The sequence below is a fragment of the Astatotilapia calliptera genome, chromosome 23, assembly GCF_900246225.1.
Source record: "Astatotilapia calliptera chromosome 23, fAstCal1.2, whole genome shotgun sequence".
Lineage (NCBI taxonomy): Eukaryota > Metazoa > Chordata > Actinopteri > Cichliformes > Cichlidae > Astatotilapia > Astatotilapia calliptera.
The window spans coordinates 20,935,641-20,949,689 of NC_039323.1; the positions used below are offsets into that span (position 1 = coordinate 20,935,641).

General features: G+C 40.4%; 1 protein-coding gene across 2 annotated transcripts in view; it reads right to left on the reverse strand.

The window, feature by feature from the left end:
* dusp27 (dual specificity phosphatase 27) overlaps positions 1-14,049 on the reverse strand; it is a 30,128-nt gene that overhangs the window by 4,734 nt on the left and 11,345 nt on the right. The gene's annotated exons all lie outside the window — the stretch shown is intronic.

A 14,049-nucleotide genomic window follows, 5' to 3' on the forward strand; every position in this document is an offset into this window, starting at 1 on the left:
ATATCACTTTTAAAGTCTATGATCAGGTGACAGCTTCATGAATGTAAATACAGAGACTTAACAACAATGTACAACTAATGGTTACACTCAAGAAAAGGAGAGACAGATTAGACCAGAGAAGAGGAGAAACAGTTGAAACCAAGGATAATGTACCAGAATGATGGGAAGAGAGTGGGATAGAGAAGAAGACAACTCATGATCTAAGGGATACCACATGATTTGGTAGAGGCAGTGTTATGGAATGGGCACGTATGGCTGCCAGTGGAAACAGGCGTCTAGTGTCTACTGACGATGTGACTGCTGTCCACCCCCGAGGCATAATAAAAATAAAACCCAAGAGTTTCTCAGATGACCACATCAGTCACCTGATTGCAACCCAGTAGGGCAGCTTTTCAGTTATTATAGCTAAAACGTGATGCAGAGAGACCCACAAACAAGCAGAAGCTGAAGGTTGCTGCAGTAAAGGCCTGGTAGAGCATCTCAATGAAGGAAATGCAACATTTGGTGATTTCAATGGATTTGAGACTTCAGGAAATCACTGACTTTTAGTTTTTACAAGAACTGTTAACCCTCTGAAAAATATATATCCATAACAGTTAACACAATACATCTTGAAGTAAAATTGGTAGAGGCACTTTAATCATATCTTACCGAGTGGTTTAAAATGTTGCATACGGAGGCCAAACTACAAAAACTGTTTCTTTGGCCATCAAATTTTTGGTGTAACTGTATTATTAAGCTGTTGTTTATGAAGTTTTCAGGCAATATTTTAGGGCATGTTAATTAAGAAACACAATCAACAGCACAGTGACTGTGTCAGCCTCTTCCAGGAACACGCATGTTCTCAGAAGCTGTGACGATGAGAAATTACAGATCAGTTGTTTGGAATATTTCATTGTATCACTGTTGACTTTCACCTGGAGATATGTATTATAAATCTGGAAAAATAAGTGCATTGTGGATCATGACTGTGAGCTAAATAAGAGAATAAATGAATAGTTAAAAGTCTGTGGGAACCAGAGACCAGAAAATGCAGCATGGATGAAAACAGACAAAAAAAAAGTCTCAAGGTTTCCCAACTTCCATTTCTAATGTCAGATGAAGAGGATGCCTTCAGGTCAAGAAATGAATAAGACATTCATTATAAAGTGGACATACAGAGCAATGACAATCAGGGCTATAGGCTCACCAGTAAGTAGATGGATATAAGAATGTAAAAAGCTAATTTTCTTCAACCCTTCCTATTATAAATTTATTGATTATAAATACTTTAAATATGAACTTTTATTTGATTTTGAGTGGTTTTACCCATGGTGATATCACGTTCTGGAGTACCCTCTCTGTAAAGTAAGGGTTTATTGATTGAGACATAATTAAAAAATGTCTTGTCCTTACAAAATCTTAAAATGAGGTAAATACAACCTAATTTAAACAACAACACTTTACATATTAAACTATTTCAATGTTCACAGTTTTGTTTTTTAGCAGTAACAACTTAAAAAGCAATCATTTTCTATATGTCTTTAACAGTCTTTCACATCGGAAATGAAACACTACTGGAAGAGCATATGGGAGATGGATGCAACCCATAACAGCAATGCTCAGTGGTTAGTGGATCTGAGAGCAGACCACAGCAACCTCCCTGAAAAGGGACCAGTAACCATCACAGTGGCAGACATACAAGAAAGGGTCTCCAGTATGAAGAGTTGGACAGCACCAGGCCCCGACATGGTTCACACCTACTGGCTAAAGAAGCTGACTGCACTCCATGAGCTTCTGGCAGCACAAATGAACCAGCTGATCATTGACAAGAGACACCTGGATGGCTAACTGAAGGCCGGATGGTCCTGATCCTCAAGGACCCCCAGATGGGACCGGCCCCATCCCACGACTGGCCTATAACCTGCCTCAGTACCACATGGAAGCTCCTGTTAGGCATCATAGCAGCTAAGATGAACAAGCACATGGGTCAATACATGAGCGGGGCACAGAAAGGGATTGGCAAGAATATCAAAGGTGCAAAACAACAGCTACTGGTAGGCCGAGCAGTCAGCTGAGACTGCAAGACTAAGCTGACCAACCTGTGCACTGCCTGGATTGATTACAAGAAGGCCTATGACTCAATGCCCCACACCTGGATCCTTGAATGCCTGACCCGGGGCCGGCTATATGCTGGGGCAAGAGGGGGCAACGCCCCCTTAAACAATCGTCCTGCCCCCTTAAGTCAAACTTTTAGAAGTTGAGAAATAAAGTAATAGACTACCCCCAAACTGAATATGGACATGATTTACTACAGTAGCTGAAAAATCCACTGCAAAAGGCACAAATGACACAATAGGTTTCACATCTCGTTTGCTCTTTACCTCCGTGCGCTGTTTGTGCAGGCTCACACAGGACTCGGCAGAGAACTCACACCCCACCCTACACCCAGCTATACATCAATTTGATGCATCTTGCCACCGCCTTCAAGTTGGACTCAAGTTTATAAAGAACCCATGTCAAAGTATTGTGGTTAAGTTCAGTCCAACTTATTAACCTGCCTCTGAGATGAAGCGTAGCTGCGAAGAATGTACTTTTGCCTGTTTGGCTTCCAGTTTTCAGCAATGGTGGTAGCTACTTGGTTTTAATATTACTCTTTCTGGGTCACAAAATAAACTTTTAAGATATTTTCAGGCGAGAATGTAGCTGTGTAAACTTCAAATATCTCCTCGATTTATCAAGACATCACATATTTGCAAAAGTGCTCTGACGTTTTCGGAGACGTCTGTTACCCACCAGCTCAATAGCTAGCTGGAGGTTCAAGGCTCATTAGAGCTGGCGAGAACAGCGAACTCCGGGCACATCGTTTTCTAACCCCCTGCGGTCTTTCACTACTCAGGTTAAACATGATATATAAATCACTTAGATAACTTAAAAATGTTATTGTTTACTCCAGTGTCCTGTTATATTTTCGATAGCAAGGAAATTCAATCTGCAAATTTCATTAAAAGTTTAATAAACTATCATTTTGTCTTTATTTTTAGTTACCACATACCTTAAACACTTCAAGCTGTAAGCTAATGATAGGTACAGTATATAAGAGTCGATGCATGCAGGTGCAATAAGATGTACGTTTTACGTCAAATGGATGCATGATCTGATTAGTCGACTAATTGCAAAAATAATCGGTGACTAGTCGACTATGAAAATAATAGTTTGTGGCAGCCCTAATCCAGAGCACCCCACCCAACCCCCACACCTTTCCCGCCTCCATTGCCACCATGTGCCCCCTTTATATTTCTGTCTGGCCCCTCATATATGCCTGTCTAGAACTGGCCAAGGCCTGACCTATACAAGATCAACAGGACCCTAAGAGCCTTCATCAGGAATTCAATGAGGATGTGGCGGATAACACTAGAGGCAATCTTCAAGCCCATAGCACAGGTCACCATCAAGTGTGAGATCTACCAAGGAGGTGCTCTGTCCCCATTGCTCTTCTGCATAGGCCTGAACCCCCACAGTAAGATCATCAACAAGACTGGCTATGGATACCGACTTCTGAATGGAGCAGCCACCTCCTGTACATGGATGACATCAAGCTTTATGCCAAGAGTGAATGAGACATCGATTCACTGATCCACACCACCAGGATATACAGCAATGACATCAGAATGTTGTTCGGACTGCAGAAATGTAGTCTGATGATAACAAAGAGAGGGAAGGTAGTCAGAACTGTGGGGATCCAACTACCAGAAGGCAACATTGCAGGCATAGAGGAGAGCTACAAGTACCTGGGGATCCTACAGGCAAATGGGAATCATGAAGAGGCCACTGGGAAAGCTGGAACCACCAAGTACCTGCAGAGTGTTGGCAAGTCCTGAGGAGTCAGGTGAACTGTAAGAACAAGATCAATATCTATGCCATCCCATCCAGGTACCTGATCAGGTACCTGGATGGGATAATAATTTGGCCAAAGGAGGAGATAGAAGCCACTGACATCAAGATATAAATCCAGCACAACCCAGCACATAACAGCAGGGTGCAAGATGCTAGCAAGCAGGGCACATATGGAACTCCATAAGCAAGTGTCTGGCATAGTATACAGAAACAATACGGAACAGGACTTCCAGGCCAAATACGGCCTGGAAGTCCTGTTCAAAATGGGAGATGCCCCCAAGGACGGTGGAGAATGACCAAGCTAAGATCCTGTGGGACTTTGAGATACAGATGGACAAAATGGTGGTGGCTAACCAACTGGACATAGTGGTGGTAGATAAACAGAAGAAGTATATTAATAGTATATTATATATAATCCTCCTCCTATGCTCACCACTTGTGGTCTGTCTGTCAAAACGTCCAGAATCCGGTTACGGGTCGGAGTCGGGATGCCAAGGTCTGTCTGCTTCTGTCAACTTGCCTGGGCGGATGGTGTTGAATGCAGAGCTGTAGTCCAGGAAGAGCATCCTGACATGCGTTCTGTTGCTTTCCAGGTGTTGCAGTGTGTGTTGCAGGGCTATTGCTGTTGCATCATCCACTGATTGATTGGCAGTGTTGGGACTAACGCGTTATTAAGTAACGCGTTACAGTAACTACGTTATTATTGTGGTAAACGAGCACGGTAACTAGTTATTATGCCAAAATCAGGAACGCGTTAGTCGTTACTGGGATCTAGATAGGGTCGTTACTCGTTACTTTCGTGTGGTGGCTATCGCGGAGCTTCCACAGATTCAGTAACATTAGCAAGTGGTGGAGGCCAGCAGGTGGATGAAGGAAAGGGGAGGCAGAAGGAAAAGAGACCCGAGGCGGCCGCCGGTCCAAGTGTGAACTGAACTTCAGGTAAGAAGTTATGACCTGCAGTCTCTCTGGGTCAGATATGAACCAAGTTTAGGTGCAGTTTATTTTCGTTATTCTGACTTTTTCCATACTGCGTGCTAGCTAGCATGACGGAGTTTCTATACAGCTGGGTGGTGCTATGAAGTTAATGATGTTGAACTTTATTTTGTTCATAAGTTATTAGAGTTGCCAACCGTCCCGTCTGGTATTCAGAGAAAATATTACGCGTTTCTTATTAGGGCTGAACGATTATGGAAAATAATCTAATTGCGATTTTTTGCCCCAATATTGCGATTGCGATGCGATATGCGATTATTTTTTAAGGTCTTTGTCTTCTGTATTATTAAACAAAGACAAGCAATACATCATATAGTATGGCCAATACTATATTACATTAATTTTAAACTGTTCTTTCCTGGAAGACAGACCTCTGTTATGATGACATGAGGTGATGCATGAATTGATGACTGACATTTTTATTTAACTTCTTCAATCACAACAGTATATTTGAACATACACAATAGTTTATTTTTAGCTTACAAACATCTGAGCATAAAGTGCTGACAAGGAACCCTGGTGTAAACATTAAAATGAAAGTCAGTACAATGTGCAGATTGCAGAAATATACATAAAAAAATCAGTGGCTTTACCACACTCAGTTTTTCGACATCTGTGAACTACTAGACAGTCATTAAATTAAAAAATAATATTAAATAAATAAAACTAATAAATAAAAAATACACACATCTTACTGACCTCTGCAGTCAGTAACATTACACATAAAGTGCAAACATAATAGCAATTGTATAAACACACACACAAACACGCCTTTAAAGTTTAAAGGCGTGAAATTGGACGGTCTAGTTCTGATTAGCGTCACCGCTGTCTCGGTGGAGTTTAATAAACTCGGCCGTCTGCTTCTTGCTATCTAAAATATAACCAGACACTGGTGTAAATTCTCGACTGTTTCATACTTCTGTTTAATAAGTTTTCTGTTTGACGTTTAGTCAGCTGTGTGAAAACCAAGGAGGAACCCACCCGGGGGATTACTAAAGTTTTATTTTATCTAATTTAATAACTTTAATCTCAGTCTATGAATTCTGGGATATGGTAGGCCACGAAGGACACACCCGACCCATCCTTCAAATTCGGGGAAAAAGAGGACGCATTTGTCGGCTACATTCGGAGGAGTCTACGAATTTGAACAGCCTTCGGCGCGTCGCTGTGACGTAATCGGTCTACAAATGCGGCCTCAGGAGGATGCAGCCCATGAATTTGGACATGTCCAGAGTATAATCGCAGCCTTTGCGGTTAGAAAATTGCACTTGATCATGTCGCGATATTATCGCAAATGCGATATATCGTTCAGCCCTATTTCTTATTGAGGTGAAAAGGAACAGTTTGTCCCGTAATTCAGCTACAATGAAAAAGGCACAAAGCTGGAGTTATTCTGTGTTTACGCTGCACAGCTGCCTCTTCTTCTCTCATTCTCCCCCCTTCCTCTCCCGTTTCTACTTCAGTCATGAAAACTGATCAATGATCAGCTGATCGGCTCTCTTGTTTGTTTATTGCTCACTTTGCGCCGAAAGAGGAAACCAGCGGATGTCGCGCTAAACAACAGCAGCAGGTTTAAGCTTGATCAGCTGTTGTTAGAATTTATTTAATATTAATTTCTAGTATCAGCTGATGTTTGCTGGAGCCACAGCTGTAAAAAAAGCTGCTGGTCATGATATCGTTTGGTTATCTGGTGAGAGGGAAACATGAAGATGAAACCAGGAGATGTCCTTACTGAATCATCAGAGCTGAACAGGTGATGGAGAAACAGGTTTACCTTTTAGGTGACATGAATGAGTTGAAGGGAAGTTATGAACTGTTTCTGAGAGACAAATAACACCAGGATCCTTTTTTAGGTAGCTGACAGCTGGTAACTGTGCAGGTGTGGATCTAGCAAAGTGTTGCCAGGGGGGCCAGGTAGGGCATTAACGAGGAAAGGGGGGCACAAAGAAATACTTTTCTTTCTTATTCTCATTTAAAATGTCTAGCTTTTAAAAAATAATTATCTGAATCTTACAACAAACAATTGATAGATTGATGCATAGCATCAGAACAGTGTACATCACTGTCACAACAGTGTTTGTTTTCATTCAAAGGCTTTATGATTTTTCCTATAATGGTGGGCCGGTCTCTAGTCAAAATGCCCGGGCCAATTTTCTGTCCCAGTCCAGCTCTGTGTGCAGCTCATCTTCAGTCTGGTGTTGCCTACATCTTCCTATTCAGAAGGCAGAATTTCCGAGTTCTGAGTACAATCGAAAGCACCACGACTGCAGTTTTTGTGTTGGATGTAAAAGGCGCACATGACTCTGTGACGTAGGCTAGAATCATGGCAGCAGTCAATGACGGTCCAGGCGTGGGATTTCTCTCGTGGAAATATGCACATTATCTTTTCCTTTCTATTGGTAGGTGGCACAGTGCACTTGTGGCAAGTAAGCAAGCTAGAAGACTGGCAAAGTTATGGAAGAAACACATTAACAAGAGAATTCTGAGTAAATCCAAAGTTACTTTCCCTAGTAACTAGTTACTTTGAAAGTAACGAGTAACTTGAAGTAACTGAGTTACTTTTGAGAGAAGTAACTAGTAATGTAACTAAGTTACTATTTTAAAGTAACTTACCCAACACTGTTGATTGGTGATGCAAACTGGAGGGGGTCTATAGTGTTAGGGAACATGTGGTTGATGTGTGTGAGAACCAATTTTTCTAGACACTTCATAATGACTGGTGTGAGTGCCACTGGCCTGATTTCATTCAGGGCGAATGTGTCCAGTCTTTTGGGAACTGGTATAATGATGGAGGATTTAAAAATATGTGGGACTACTGCCTGAGATAGTGACAGGTTGAAGATATCCATGTGCACACAAGCTAGTTGTTCCCCACCAGTGTTGGTCAAGTTACTTGAAAAAAGTAATCAGTAACTAATTACTGATTACTTCCCCCAAAAAGTAATCCCGTTACTTTACTGATTACTTATTTTCAAAAGTAATTAATTACTTAGTTACTTTTTAAAAACATGATTTACAACCTGAATAGGTGATAAAGCAATAGATCTTTCAGCCCAATTCAACTTTTTCTGCATAATCCATCATACAAAATGTAATCAAATGAAAAAGTCTCCTTTTAAAACTTGTTTTATTAGTTTTAATCTTTTAACTTTATGCATGAAGCAAAAATTTAATTACATGCAACATTCTCTGACTGGAATAAATTTGTTTAACATTTAAACCTATTTTCCAGCACATAAACGAAATTGTTTTTTGGTGTTTTACACTCAGTCTTCTAAATAAATGCAAGTGAAACACAGCAGAAAATAAATAAAATCAAAGACTCAGCGGTCCTGTTGCTCTATTTTCACCTGTAAAGCAGGACTGGGGTAGGCGGAAGTTTGCCCTGGTGCAGGTGTGCTGCAGCGCTCAGTTCTCTGTGAGTTTCCCATTACGTCGTAGCGCACTCGGTGCTTGCTTGGAAGTTTAGGGGTTTTTTTCCGCTGTAAAAAGAAGTTTTCTTCCCACCACAACAGACACTAATGTTTTTGTCACGTTTTATGGAATCAAACTCAAAGTAAGGTCAGTACTTCCACGCTTTAAACGCTGCACGCTCATATTCTCTCCCGCACTCGATATATTATCCATTGTTGATCTGCACACAGCTGTTGTCACGAACGTCACACTCACTTACGTCATTGTCATGAGACATTCTCACAAAGAAATCACGGTTTTAGTAACGCAGTAACGCAGCGTTCCTATGGGAAAGTAACGGTAATCTAATTACCATTTTTGCAATAGTAAAACTTCGTTACTTGAAAAAAGTAATCGGATTGCTCTCCGTTCCCCACAGGCCTTCAGTACTCTGGGAGGAAATTCATCGGGTCCCACAGCCTTGTGGGGGTTCACTTTTTTCAGAGCTTTCAGGACCTGTGTGTGTGTCACCTGGAGGATGGTCTTCGTGGGGTCACTGGGGGCCTTTGAGGGAGTCTGTGTGTTCAGCCTGTCAAACCTGGCATAGAAGGTGTTGAGGCTGTCTGGTAGGGTGGTGTCTCGGGGGTCTGTGGTTGTTGTAGTTCCCCTGTAGTTTCTGACGTCTTGAATTCCCTGCCACATACTGCGTGTGTTGTTGTTCAGGTAGTAGCCTTCAAGTTTTTCTGAGTGACCCCTCTTTGCTGCGCTGATGGACTTCTGCAGTTCATAGCGGGCGGCTCTCTTATACTCCACCTGATCTCCTGCCTTGAAGGTCTCCCTCCTCTGCCTGATTTTCTGTTTAATGTCTCCATTAAACCGGGGTTTTTGGTTGGGGAAGCTACGCACAGTCCTGTTAAACACTAGTTTATGTAGTCGCTAACAGTCTCTGTGTATTCATGGATGTCGTTAGCTGTTCCTTTGAAGATGCTCCAGTCTGTAGCCTCTAAGCAGCCCTGCAGGCTGGCTTTTGTACCATCAGTCCAGGTGTTAATAGTACTAACTGTGACTGGGTTTTGTTGTAGATGGGTTTTAGCCAGATTGCTAGGTGATCAGACTTTCCAAAATTAGGTTTTGGTTCAGCTGAGAAGGTATTTCTAATGTTGCTGTAACAGTGATTCAGTATTTTATTTCCCCAGTTTGGTTACAAACTGATGCAGTTTAGGCATGTTTTCCCGGAGATTACAGTGATTAAAGTCTCCCAGAACAATTACAGCAGCGTTTGGGTGTTTATTTTCATGCTTGTTGATCATGTCGTGCAGCTCCTTCAGTGCAGCCTCCTCCTTAGCAGACGGGGGGATGTACACGACACTCACAATAATGCACTGCCGTTTTCTGGGCAAGTAAAATGGCCTTAACGTTAGAGTGAGAAATTCCACATTTTCAGAGTAGGATTTTGAAGTGATCTTACAGTCAGTACACAATGATTGCTCGACGAGGGCGGCCGTTCCTCCACCATGTATCTTGCCGCTGTCCGTAGTGCCTGCTCTGAAAATCGTGTAGCCCTCTGGTTTGCTTTATCGGGTGTCCTCTCCGCCAGCCAGGTTTCAAAGAAACACAGTATGGAGCACTCCTGAATTTCTTTTTGAATGGAAATCCAAGCTTGGAGTTCGTCCTTTTTATTTTCCAGAGACTGAAAGTTTGCAAGCAGTATTAGCCTTCCTTTGCTAATCATGCGCCAGAACCTTCAGTCAGCCATTCCCCATCTGCCATGCCTCCACTTCGGCTTGTTGTTCTCAGGAGAGTCCCCTGCCTCAGGCCAGCCTAGCATCAGGTCAGCATGGCGTGTTAGCTCTGGGTAGGATTCCAGCAGGTTTGGGTCAACAAGTCCAAAATTACTGTGCTCTCACAGTTTTCACAAGAGACTAATAAGGAATAAGAAAGTAAAAAGTAACTTTACTCTGCGATGTTGCCCTCTGAGGAGGGCCATCTTACTCGGAAGATGCTCAAGAGCTCAAGAAGATGTGGTGGGTGAAGGTAACAGTGGTCCCAGTGGTAATCGGAGCACTAGGTGCAGTGACTCCCAAGCTAGGCGAGTGGCTCCAGGAGATCCCAGGAACAACATTGGAGATCTCTGTCCAGAAGAGCGCAGTCCTAGGAATAGCTAAGATACTGCGAAAGGCCCCCAAGCTCCCCATGCCTCTGGTAGAGGACCCAAGCCTGAAGGATAGACAGCCCACAGGGCTGTGATGGGAATTTTTTTTTTTAAATATATGGCAGCTATGCAAGTTTGCAATTCTGCTAATTTTCTTTTTTCACAATAAGCAAAACATCCCTCTCTACACCATTTGTGCTCCCCAACAGTTTACAATATTGACAACTGCAACTATAGCACAGCATTCATATCATGACTAAATACTGATGTACTCTTATGTGGTGCTCAGTCAATCCATTGAAAAACTATTAAAAATAATTAATTTAATCAGTTTAACAAAATTAAGAAAGAAATGTAAATATTTAAGCTTTTTAAAAATTATTATTAGTTTTAATTGATCTGAGCATTATGCTTGTAAACTGCTATAAATAAATACAAAAAACCGTTTGTTAATTAACAGCATCATGTTTTCTTAAATGTTTTGCTTGTTTTGACATTAAATGACTCTTAAATATCTTGACATGGAAGATTATTTGTTCGGGGTCTTTCTTCATCACTACAATGGTCTTCATAACATGAAACCTGGCAGAAGTTAATAAGGGGTAAAATATCTGATATATCTAATATCTAATATTATTTAATTTCCTTGCTCTGTAGGTAGGACAATAAGAAAGACAAAATCATTAATCAGTTAATAAAAATGTCCAAATTTGCTCCACAGTCTCCAGGGTGAAGACAAGATATTATTAAGATGCTCTTGCCATAGTCTTCCAGCAACATTTTAGGCTGTGTTAAGTAAGAAGCACAGTCAACAACACTGTGACTATGCCATTTCCTTCCAGGAATATTCTGTGTTCTCTGTCGGCACAAGAAATTCTTCTCAGAAACTGGGATGTTGAAAAGATCACTGATCAGATGTTTGGGATCTGTTAATGCGTCACTGTTGACCTCCACTCCAGGACAAGTATTGAAAAAGTGCTTTTAGCAAACCTTGGTAAAATAAGTGCATTGTGTATCATGTCTGTGAGCTAAATGATAAAATAAATGAATGATTAAAGGTCCGTGGGAACGAGAGATCACAAAATAAACACTCTATTGATGAAGACAGACACAAAGCCACTGCCAAAGTTTCTGTTTCCTACGTCATAAACTGAAGTTCGGAGAGAAAAATAATGTTGAGGGTGATGCCTTCAGTTCAACAGATATATATCATGTGGACAAAAACAGAAAAGCCTATTGGGAAAGAGGCTCAATTTTAAGTAGACACTCAATAGATTGGTAGAAGATTGATAGATTATATATATATTCTTTTCAATTAAATTCTATTTTATTTATATAACAGCGACAGCGACCTCTAGGTGCTTTATATTGTAAAAAACTACAATAATTCAGAGAAAACCACAAGAATCATATGCTCCCCAATGAGAAAACATTTTGGCGACAGTCAGGAGGAAAAACTCCCTTTTAAAAGGAAGAAACCTCCAGCAGAACCAGACTCAGGGAGGGGCACCAGTTAGGAGAAGGAAGGACAAAGACAAGCAGTAAAGAGAGCCATTCTGGTAAACCTTTTAAATTTCTGCTAAACCACTTGGTAGAGGATATTTTGAGCCCCTATGTATTTCTGAAACATTTACAGGAAGTTAACCTATTTAAGCCACCTCTACAGCTTGGTTCTGATCTGTGGATGTCAATCTAGGTTATTCGCTGAGTTTTTCAGGTAGCTTCCTCACAGGAAGTTAGCAATGACTAAAGAATGCAAGAAATGTAGACTCTCTGTGAGGAAAATATCAACGTCAGATATATTTGTTTTGATATGGCTTTTATATAAGTGTCAGATGCTTTAGTGAACAGATTTAAGAAACATGATAACTTAAAAAAAACAAACAACTTTTTTAAGGGTCAAATAATTTTCCAAAAATATACTCTGCCAAATGGTTGATTTGTTCCTTTAACCCTCCTGCCATCCTTTAAAAAACTCACACCCATCACCCTAGGGACCATTCTCAGCCACGCCATAAAAAGACCATATATCCATATTTTATTCCACTTTAAATTAGCCAACCTTGTAAAACTACTTCTCCCTGAAATATTCATGTAAAGTTTTAATTATATTTTCGTTGTTTTAACCCTTCAAATCCCAGTGTTATTACATGAGCGCCCTGTGTTATAAGCCCCAAAAACCAAAAAACGAAACTAAATATTTCCACAAAAAACCAGTTGAAGTAATATGTGATTGTCATTATAAGTAGGCCTTTAGATGGACCAAAGATTGGCACCAACATACATTTTGACCTGCCATTATTTTTTTTGCATTTTTTTTGCAATTTAAAATTAAAACTTCAAGGCCCTGAGTCTTCATTGACATCCAAGAAAGAAGAAAAATAAAATCATATGATGATAATTTGGGGTTGAAAATAGCGTTTATAATGGAAGTCAATGGGCAGAAAATGGTCCCCAGGGTGATGGGTGTGGGGATTTCTGCTGCTCAGCCATTTTAGGCTGATTTAAGGAATTCACACTGGAATATTAACATTGACAGGTAAAAACTATCCTGTGGCAAGTTTGGTTATATTCCACTGAACACAGTGGAAATGGCAGCCATTTAACACATAGCAGTGGCACAAAAAGGTCCCAAGAAGGCAGGAAGGTTAAAGTAAATTTTCGAGCTGAAGCTAACCCAACTGCAAAGGTCTGTTTGCAAAGAAATAAAACCTCTTATGATGATTTATTGGTGTTTATATCATAAATGTAATTGTACTACATGACATTCTTGCTAAAATACTTTCATAAGTATGAATATATAATCATTATAATGATAATGATTTATTTATGAGATAAAAAAATCTTATGAACACTTATTTGTGGTCTTAAATCACCAATAAGTGATCATCTTAAACTTGGTGAAAAAAATATGAGACTCTTTAAACATACTCTGGTTCTTTTTGTTTAACAAATAATAGATGGACTCCAAAACTTTGTATTTTTTCCACTATTCATTCATAAGACCTCAAACCCTATGCTATGTACCCCAACACTGTTTGGATTTATCTTTAACCTATGCATCTCAGAAAGGGGGTTAGATTGGGCTGTTTATAAGACAGATTGTTCCCTATTGAACAAGAAACAAATATCTCATAAAAGGTTTTCCCCCAAGTTGCCATGCCAGCTTCTAAGGCTGAGCAACCATAATTCTGCTCCCAACCACACATTGTTTCAGAAGGAGTTGTAGCTACCAAGGTCCTCACAACCACTACCACATTTGGGAACAGACATCTGTCACTTCAGTGTGTTACTGCCCCTCTCCAAGGGCTTTGTAAATCCCAGAAATACAATATGTCCTTTGACTTGAATCCACACACAACCAAATACCACCAGAAATAAAGGGGATTTAATTTCTTATCTAATTTCTAATTTCTCTAGTCAATGAATTTTGTCATGATTCAAATCTGGTCAGTTTTGTGAACCATGCAGTTTTTGTTTTATTCTCAGTTCTGTTTGTTCTGCTTGGTCTCTTATTTTCCTCTGGAGACAATTTTATGTATGGATGTTGCTATGGATTGCTTGTTTTCTTTGTTGTTATTCTTCTCATTCATGAAAAAATAGAAACAGACTTTCCAACTATGAAAAGGCATCAC